This window comes from Callospermophilus lateralis, chromosome 6 (assembly GCF_048772815.1).
Source record: "Callospermophilus lateralis isolate mCalLat2 chromosome 6, mCalLat2.hap1, whole genome shotgun sequence".
In the NCBI taxonomy this organism is placed as follows: Eukaryota; Metazoa; Chordata; class Mammalia; order Rodentia; family Sciuridae; genus Callospermophilus; species Callospermophilus lateralis.
In genome coordinates, this window is record NC_135310.1 from 131692620 (window position 1) to 131702588 (window position 9969).

At 32.5% G+C, this 9969-nt stretch overlaps 1 pseudogene; it reads left to right on the forward strand.

The window, feature by feature from the left end:
- The first annotated feature begins 7500 nt into the window (after window positions 1–7500).
- On the forward strand, window positions 7501–8435 carry LOC143400860 (olfactory receptor 2B6-like; annotated as a pseudogene).
- Window positions 8436–9969: the final 1534 nt, after the last annotated feature.

Genomic DNA, 9969 nt, shown 5'->3' on the forward strand with positions numbered 1-9969 from the left:
TATTAACATGGCCACCTTCAGGAGGTTTCACCTTTGGCTGAAACTACAGGCAGCCTCATGTGTTTCAGCTGAGAAGCAGAAAGGGGAAAATACCCTAAACTCTCTTTATTCTCACATGCTAACTTTAATGCTGTTTTCCATTAGCTAAACCCAACCAGAAGCCAGATACAAAGGAATTCTATTCAGTCAACCCCAAGAAGCACAAAACATGGTAGAAACATATAGAGAGATAGAGAATGGATCTGGGATTGAGAGAGGGAGTGGGAAATATCTAGCACACGTGTAATTTGGAAAGACACACAGTCATGCACTACAAGTGATTACCTTCAGGGAGTTAGAAGGATTACAGACCAGGGAACAATTGTCAAAAGAAAGCTTTTCCATTTGTACCTGATTTCAAAGTATTTAAATTGTTTTTCAAAATAATGCATTCATGAATTATGTGTCTAATTTTTTTAAATCTTAATATTTACCCACATATCTGAGTAACATGCACTTTTGTGTGTGTTAGTCTTTCTGTTACAAAATCATCAAATATTTTGAAGTTTTTAAGTATCACTATTCCTTTCTATCGAAAACATCACTTTTATAATTTTTTCTCTTCCTAATTGTTGTACCTTTTATTGTTATTATTAGAAGTTATCAAATATTGCTTGACATAATTGAATAATAAATAAAATACTATATTCAAGAATCTCATTTAAATACCCCAAATCATTTATTCAGTCTAGCTCAGATCTGTTTGCTATTTAATTATTCAATTATACAGGAGGCCCTCCCTGTCCCCAGGTTCCTCATCAGCAGATTCTACCAATAGTAGATCATGTGCTATGCAGTTAGGCCTAACATGATTGCTTCTGTACTGAACATTTACAGACTTTCTTTCATTGTTATTCCCTAAATAATAGTCCAACAATTCATATAGCATTTAAGCTTTGCTAGGTATTATAAGTAATCTATGAATAATTTAAAGTACACAGGAGGATTTGTGTGGGTTATATCCCACTAATATGGAATTTCATGTAAAGAATTTGAGCATACACAGATTTGGGTGTCCATTAGGAATCATGGGAACAATTTCTCAGGGATACAAAGTGATAATTTATGCTGTTCAAATTTGTGTCCTGGGGGTTGATAAATTGACTGAGTTTATTTTAGAACACATTTACCAACAGAAGAGACCTGCTCTCATCCTCAGTTCATTAACTAACTAATTGTACACAAGAAGCATTTAAATTACAAATTCTGTCCCAAGGAATGTTCTCTGTTAACTCATCCGGGAAGTTGATAAATGAATAAAAATGAATGGCCCATGTGAAAACAATGCCCAAGAGGTCTCAGGAACAGCATACAAATAACACACCTACAAAGCATTTGTAATATTTTCTACTACTGCCTTCCCAATCCATCCTTGTCTTATCCTTGACAGCCTTGAGTCAAATGAAAAACTGAATTCTGAAACAAATTCTTAAATGCTCATCTGTGTACTTCAGCTTCTGCATCCTTCTCTGAAAGTTTAAAAAATATTGATAAATTTCTTCATAATTTATTTTTACTGATTTATATTTATCAAAATAAGGTAAGTTAAAAGATACTTGTCTTTAAAGGTCAAACATTCTCAGTAAAGGCATGAAGATATATAGATCATACTGCCTAATGTACATATGAAAAGCAAAATTTCAGGGAGATATTTTAAACTAGAAATATCACTTCAGTGACTCTGATAACTAGATTTCTCTTCTTAATTAGAACAAACTTTAAAGCATTTAAATATCAATAAACTCTATAACAGAGTGATGTTAAATACTTGAATGAAGTATAAAGATTTCCTTAGATCAAGAATAAGTCACATGAAATACTTTTTATTGTATAATCAAATTTTCATGGATTCACTTGTCCTTATTTCATTCAAATGTTTTGATGTCATATAAAAATAACATTAATTTCTTTTTTTCTTTTATTATAAATAAAGGTCAAAAGTACTGTGAATATAAGTCAAATACTGTGTTTGATGAAAATTAAGTATGGACAAGATATACTACAATGAAAATCTGAGCAGATAAACTAAAGAGATGTCAAAAGGAATAGAGTTTGGTCCTTTATTAAAGTAATTTTAAAATTTGGGGGGTAAACAGTTTTTCCAGGTAGTGAAATAGTGATGAAAAAAACACTGGAAGTAGAAGATTCAAAAGTCATGGACCTCAAAAACTAAAAATAATGAAATATCATGAGAATGATATGGAAAAGATGAGAGATATAAGAACATAAATATAGAGCTTAAAATATATTTCTGATTAAATCACATGGAATAGGCACACCTGCAATGGTGTCTCTAGGGAAATATGCAGACTTTCTACACTAGGCTCCAGCAGATCAGATCAAACCAAATTGGAGTCACACATGCTAAATGCCACATAATTGAACTGAAATATTAAGAAATCAGATAGATCCCAAAACAGACAAGGCTTTCCTGAAAAAGGAGATTCTGGTCTACTTGAGTCAGCTACCGAGGTGCTCTGTTTCAATCCTTTCACCTGATGTTAAAAAGTGAGATTTTTTTCAGTCATTCTGTTTCCCTGTTTCCACCTTACAAAACATGGTCCTATTATTGCCCAGTAGGAAATTTAATTTATTTTGTAGAATGGAGGCTGCCTTGATTCATGAATTGCAAACAAAAGCCAACCAGATCTATAACTAAATTTGTTGTAATTTTGTCTTTTGACAGGAGTGATGAAAATTCACAAACAAAATGTCACTGAGGTAAATATTATGAACAAAATTTGAAATAATACAAATTTAATAAAATCGCTAATGTATATTGAAATGAATAGTCATTAGAGAGATAATTAGATGTTATTGGTAATAGAATTCATAGAACATCAACTCTTAAATGTTTTTTTAAAATATTGAAAGATGGTGCATGGTAGAAAAATATCAAAGGTGAATATAACAGTGTTAATTGAACAGATAATAGGTGTCTTGTAGTGCAATTATTTAATAATATGGGGAGATTATTATTTTTATAATGTTTATCTTATGAATCTAATTTATTGATACTATGCTTATGTACTAGCCCCTCTATACCATAGAATTTTCACCCAAAAGAGAACATAAGGTAAGATATGTTCCTAAATGCACATTGTACAAAGATAATATTTTTAATAATGTCAGCTATTTCAGGCCCTAAAGTACCAATGCTTTCTATGAAATATTCAAACACTGAACTTATAGCTTTGATATATCACTAGCTCATTTCTCAGACATTGATTGCCTTTTGATCTTATGAAAATTTCTAGTTACTAGCAGAATATAGGAGTGAATAACAACATACTAAAATACACATACTAAAATGTTCTTTATCAGAGGTTTGGGTGTGGGTGCTAAGGGATTTAATGGATATGAAAAGCTTATTGTGTTCCACACAAAGGTGTCACTAAGGATTGGTTGTAATTATTATTTAATTTTTGTTATTGCACAATTCAGCACTAGAATAGCATACAATAAAAGGGCAACATTCACATCTTTGCTTTCAATAATTTTATGTGACATACCATAGGATGGTTTTATAATCATATGAATGTAGGTGGTATCCTTAAACACTAACTAACTAGACAGGAGACTCCAAATTTTGTACTGGTGTGTTATCTAAGCTTCCTATGTGAATATTTTCCACCCTAAAGATGATTGTGGATTTCATAAAGCACACTTGAAAACCCCTCATTGCATGCTTATTTTCCTCAAAGTAATACTTAATCAAGTACTTGATGTTGTTGCTTTCAATGCACATAGTGACTGGGAAACAAGGAAACATGTATGTCCTGAAAATGTGAAATAATTTATGAGTTTGAGATCCTGACCTGAAATTGAGTTTCCTCCATGGAGTAATTATCTGGAGTTTAAAAATATATTTCAGCTGTTGTATAAACACTGGGTTACTGATGACTGTCCAAATTTATATAAAAACTTTTTTAAATAAATCCAGTAAAGGAAAATTCATACAAAATGGATAAAATAGAGAAAATTTAGCATAAAATATCAAATGATCAAAGTGAGCTAAGCAGCTATGCAGATAAATAAATAAATAAAATAGCACACACAAACACACAATCATAAGCATGGAGAAACATGTCACTGTAGCTCAATTCCCTCAAATTATAATGAAGAAAGATAATTTTAAAAGCATTTATGATGAACCCAAAGTCAACAGCCTTCTGAATGAGAAAAAGCTGAAAGCATTTTCTTTAAAATTGGGAACAAGAAAAGAAAGTGCACTCACTCTCTCAACTTCTATTCAATATTGTGATTGAAATTTTAACCAGAGCAACTAGGTAAGAGAAAAAAACAAAAGGGAGAGATACGAAAAGGAAAGGAAGAAGTTCAATTATTCCTATTTGCAGTTTATAACAAACAATACTTGGAAAGACTTAAAGTTTTCACTAAAACACTTACAGAAAAATAAATGCAGCAAAGTAGCAGGAAACAAAAACCAATGTACAAATTCAATAGTTTTTCTATATACCAAAAACAAATCTATTCGTATTTCCAATCAGGAAAACAATTCTATTCACAATAGCTCCAAAAGTATATAAATAAATGAAATGCCAAACAATAGGTCTAACAAACGAAGCTAAAGGCTTCCACTAGGAAAATTACAGAACACTGAATAAAGATATAGAAGAAGATGCTAGAAGATAGAAAGACCTCTCATGTTCATAAACAGGAAGAATTAATATTGTTTATAGAGCCATATTGCCAAAAGTGATCTACAGATTCAATGCAATATCTATCAATGATATTCTTCACAGAACTAAAATCCTAAATTTCATATGAAAAAAACAAAAGACCCAGAATAGCCAAAGAAATCATGATCAAAAAGAGTAAAGCTGGAGACATTGTAATAGCTGATTTCAAAATTTACTACAGAGCCTTAATAACAAAAAGTATGGTAATGAAATTAAAAAGACATATTGATCAATGAGATAGAATAGAAGACAGAGAGACAAACCCCCACAATTATTTATCTATTTTTGATGAAAGTGCCAAAAACATACATTGGAGAAAAAAAAAATAACCTCTTTAACACATTGTGCTGAGGAAAAAAAAATAGATATTCATATGTAGAAGAATGAAACTCGATCCCTGTCTCTTACTGTCTACCACTCAACACAAAATGGATCAAAGATCTATGTATAAAAATTATAAACTTTGAAACTCTTAGAAAAAAACATAGGGGAAACACTTTAACATAAAGGCTCAGGCAATGTCTTCCTAAATAGGACTCCTATAGCTCAGGATATAAAAGCAAGACTCAATAAACAAGACAGCATCAACTTCAAAAGTTTCAGCAAAGCAAAGGAAACAATACTGTGAACAGACAGCCTACAGAGTGGGAGAAAATCTTTCCAATTACTCTTCTGTCAGAGCATTAATGTCCAGAATATATAAAGAACTCAACAAAATTAACATAAAAACAGCAAATAGCTTGACCAATATATGGGCAAATTAACTGAATAGATATTTCTCAAAAGAAGACAGATAAATAGCCAACAATTATATGAAAAAAAATTTCAACATATTTAGCAACTCTTTGCAAAACAAAACTATACTGAGACTCTGTCTCACTCCTATTAGAATGGCAGTCATCAAAAATGCAAATAACATTAAATGCTGATGAGGATGTGGGAGCAAAGGAACTTTTATACACTATTGATGGGAACATAAATTAGTATAGCCATTATAATAAAAATCAGTATGGAGTTTCCTCAAAAATCTAAAAATAGAACTTCCCTTTAATCCCACTATACCACTCCTTGGTATTTATCTGAAATAATTCAAGCCAGCATACTTTGGAGATACATGCATACCAGTGTTTATTGCAACACAATTTGCAATAGCCAAGTTATGGAACAAACCTAGGGGTCCATCAATGGATGAATGGATACAGAAAATGTGTACTTTTACTCAGTCACAAAGAAGAATGAAATTATGTCATTTTTAGAAAAAATGAATGGAACTGGGAAGTATCATGTTAAGCAAAATAAGCCATAGTCAGAAAGACAAGTACCACATTTTTTGTCATATTGAAAGCTACTGGGGAAACATAAATAAAACAATATAAAATAAAAATATGTCATGAAAATAGAATGAAAAACAATAGAGTGAATGAACAGGATCAATTCTAAGGAGGAGGTTAAGAATAAGGGACGGGAATTAGGGAATGAAATTGATCAAATATATTATGTGCATGTACCACAATATCATGATGAAACTCACTGGTCTATATAATTACTATGCACCAGTGAAAAAGAAAAAAATGAGAAAACACCAGCAAAAAAACAAAAAGTATTTAATTTTTTTCCCTCAATTCAAAACAGCTAAGATTGAACCAGTCAAGGTGGTGCACACCTGTAATCCCAGCAGCTCAGAGGCTAAGGCAGAAGGATCATAAGTTCAAAGCCAGCCTCAGCAAAAGTGAGGCTCTAAGCAACTCAGTAAGATCTTGTCTCTAAATAAAATACAAAATAGGACTGGGGGTATGACTCAGTGGCCCAGTGCCCCTGAGTTCAATTCCCACTACCCCCTCCCAAAAAATATATGTAGCTAAGATTGTTTAACATCAAAGTCTTCTTACTTCCCGTGGAGATGATATACTTATTATGCTGATTAATTGAGGTCGGAGAAGTCCAGCCTTTGGGGATTTTTCCCTTTTTGCTGATTCTTTTTATTTAAATGTAACATTGGTATTCATTTTGGCATAATTATAAAGGCATAGAATATAATTTGCTCTAATTCAGTCCCTAGTATTTTCTATTTCCCTCCCCTCCTCCCTCCCCCTGCTCCCTTTACTCTAGTGATCTATCTGCTATTTACTTTTAGTTTTCTTCTCTTTTTTCTGTCTTGTGGATATACATGATTGTGAGATTCACTGTGGTATAATCAGTTGTATACACAGGTGGACAAGTCTACCTTGATGGTTCTTATAGCTCCAGGTTTTCCCCTCCTTCTTCTATTATGGATAGCTTAATATGTTCTTTTTAATATTTCAGTAATGAGTTGCAGCAGTACTCCTGAAAATGAATCATGTGATTCCTCAGCACCATGTCACATCTACTAACACAACACTTCATTCTGATAGCTTCTTCAGTTGATTTCTATGCAAGATAAAATTTGAAAACCTTTATGTTGGAGTTGCCAAATCACAGTAATTTATTTTTCTAATTTATCCTCATCAAAACCCAAGAAGACAGTTTTTTTTTTTTCAGTTCTCATAAAGTTCAGTTTCAGAAGGACTAGTTTACTTGTTAAAGGTAACTGTCTTTAACTTAGTTTCATGAAAAAAAAAATGGGTTCACCTTTTGCCTGAACATTTATATTATTTCTCCCACAACTTATTGCACAAATATCTTCCATGATTGAATGTCTAATGCATAATTATAGTTTGCCATTTCTTGTAACTCTGACTTTTTGCTACCCTACTATATGTGAAATGAACTAAAGAGGATGGCACTGATTAACAAAAGTCACCCCAAAGAGTTCATTCTACTAGGCTTTGCTCACCACCCTTGGTTAGAACTTCCTTTATTCATTATTCTTCTCATAACATACCCGCCATGATTGGAAACATTACCATCATTCTGGATTCCAAGTTAGACACTCATCTACACAGTCCCATGTATTTCTTCCTCACAAACCTCTCCTTCTTAGACATGTGTTACACCACAAGCATTGTGCCTCAGTTGCTGTTTAACTTGGGAACTTCTAAGAAGACCATCAGCTATTTGGGATGTATAGTTCAGCTTTATTTCTTTAGCATAATGGGGAGCACAGAATGTCTGCTCTTGTCTCTCATGTCTTTTGATCACTATGAGGCCATCTGCAGACCTCTACACTACACCTTCATCATGAATCAGCACATCTGCATCCTATTAGTATCCATTGTGTGGCAGACTGGAATGATCTATGCAATCTCTGAAGCTTCTGTTACAGTAAAATTGTCACTGTGTGGCATCAATAAACTGGATCATTTGTTGTGTGAGATTCCAGTTCTGATAAAGGCTGTCTGTGGGGAAAAGGAGGCTAATGAGCTCACACTCTCTGTGGTATGCATTTTCATAGTGGCTTTTCCTCTGTGTTTAATTCTTGCCTCATATGCTAGTATTAGACATGCCATATTTAAAATCAAATCTTCTGAAGGAAAGAAAAAGGCCTTTGGGACATGTTCCTCTCATCTAATTGTAGTTTCCTTATTTTATGGCCCAGTCATTAGCGTGTACCTTCAGCCTCCCTCTTCCACCTCAAGAGACCAGCCTAAGTTCATGGCTCTATTCTGTGGAGTAGTGACCCCTACACTTAATCCCTTCATCTATATCCTAAGGAATAAAGATGTGAAAGGGGCATTAGGCAAAGTGATATGGAGCATTTTCAGACCCAAATGACAGTTGTAAACATCAAATGAAATTATTTAACACTGTAGGTTTATATGGATTTCTCTAATAACTCATTCTAGTATCATAAATCTGAGTTAGATGTTCTTCTTGCAAGATATGTAATATTTCTTATGTGTATTATAATAATCTTAGGCAAGAATTATGCTCAGCTAATATGCAACATTATGAGCACTCTTTGAAAATACATTAAAATAATTCCATTCAGAAAGGTACTGAAATTGTGCTGAATATTAACATATTCAAATCATAAAGTGTGTTAAATTAACAATACAAATTATAAGTTCATTAGTTCAATATAAACCCTATAAAAATAGCATGTCACCATTTGAGAATGGGCTTCCTGTCACCTTTACCCAAGAAATATTTTGTTATTTCTCTGGGAGTTTATCCCAAGTCTATGTGAGCAGCATGGCTATAACTTGACTTTCTGTGTGAAGCACTCTGTTTTCAAAGAATCATCATTCTTATAAATTTATCAAACTTTATTTATGTAAATACCATTGTTCCTTTAAAGATACATTGTAGAGGATGTAGTGGCACAAATTGGTAATCTCAGTGATTTGGAAGACTGGGAAATGAGAATTGTAACTTCAAGACCAGCCTTAGTAATTTAGGGATATCCTGTCTTAAAATAAAAACAGGCTAGGGGTGTACCTCAGTGTAAGAGTGCTCCAGGGTTCAATATTTGTGTATTTGTTTTATTTACTAACACACACAGAGAAAATGAATTGTAAGAGCTGCAAGTATAGCTCAATGGCAGAATATTTACCTACTATGCTCAAAGCCCTTAATTTCATCCCCAGCACTAAAAGAAAAAAAGAAAAAAAAAACAACGTAATTAACAAGAAAGTTGTGTTGTGTTTTTAATCTAAAATTCACATTAAACATTAATATAAAGAGATAAAATATGGATGTTTCTTAATGTTCCTTTCAAATACTGGAAGCATATGTCTTCTGAATCAGTGAGAGAACAAGGAAGTGATGATAACGATCATAATGAATGTCATCAGGCAACATCTCTGTGCATAAACTGAAACAACCAGGAATGCCTTTGAAATCTGAAAAAAAATCAATAGGAAAAAGAAATAATTTATATTTCTGGGATGAAAAACACCTCAATTATTTCAGCAAGCAATATGAGGGGTTTTTTAATTGATTTAAATTTGAATGCAAATAGTGCTCAAAATTTGATTCATTAAAAGATAAATGGAGGTCTGGGTCTGCATATCAGTGGTAGAGCTCGTGCCTTGCATGTGTGAGGCACTGGGTTCAATCCTCAGCATAGCATAAAAATAAATAAATAAATATATTGTGTCATATATATATATATATATATATATATATATATATATATATATAAAATAAAGGGAGTCCTAAAATTGTAATCATACTCTGTCTTTTTAAAATGTATCTCCTCCAAAATTTACATAAAATTGTAATCATACTCTGTCTTTTTAAAATGTATCTCCTCCAAAATTTACATATCCAAACTTAATGTCCGATGGACCACATTAAGAAATCT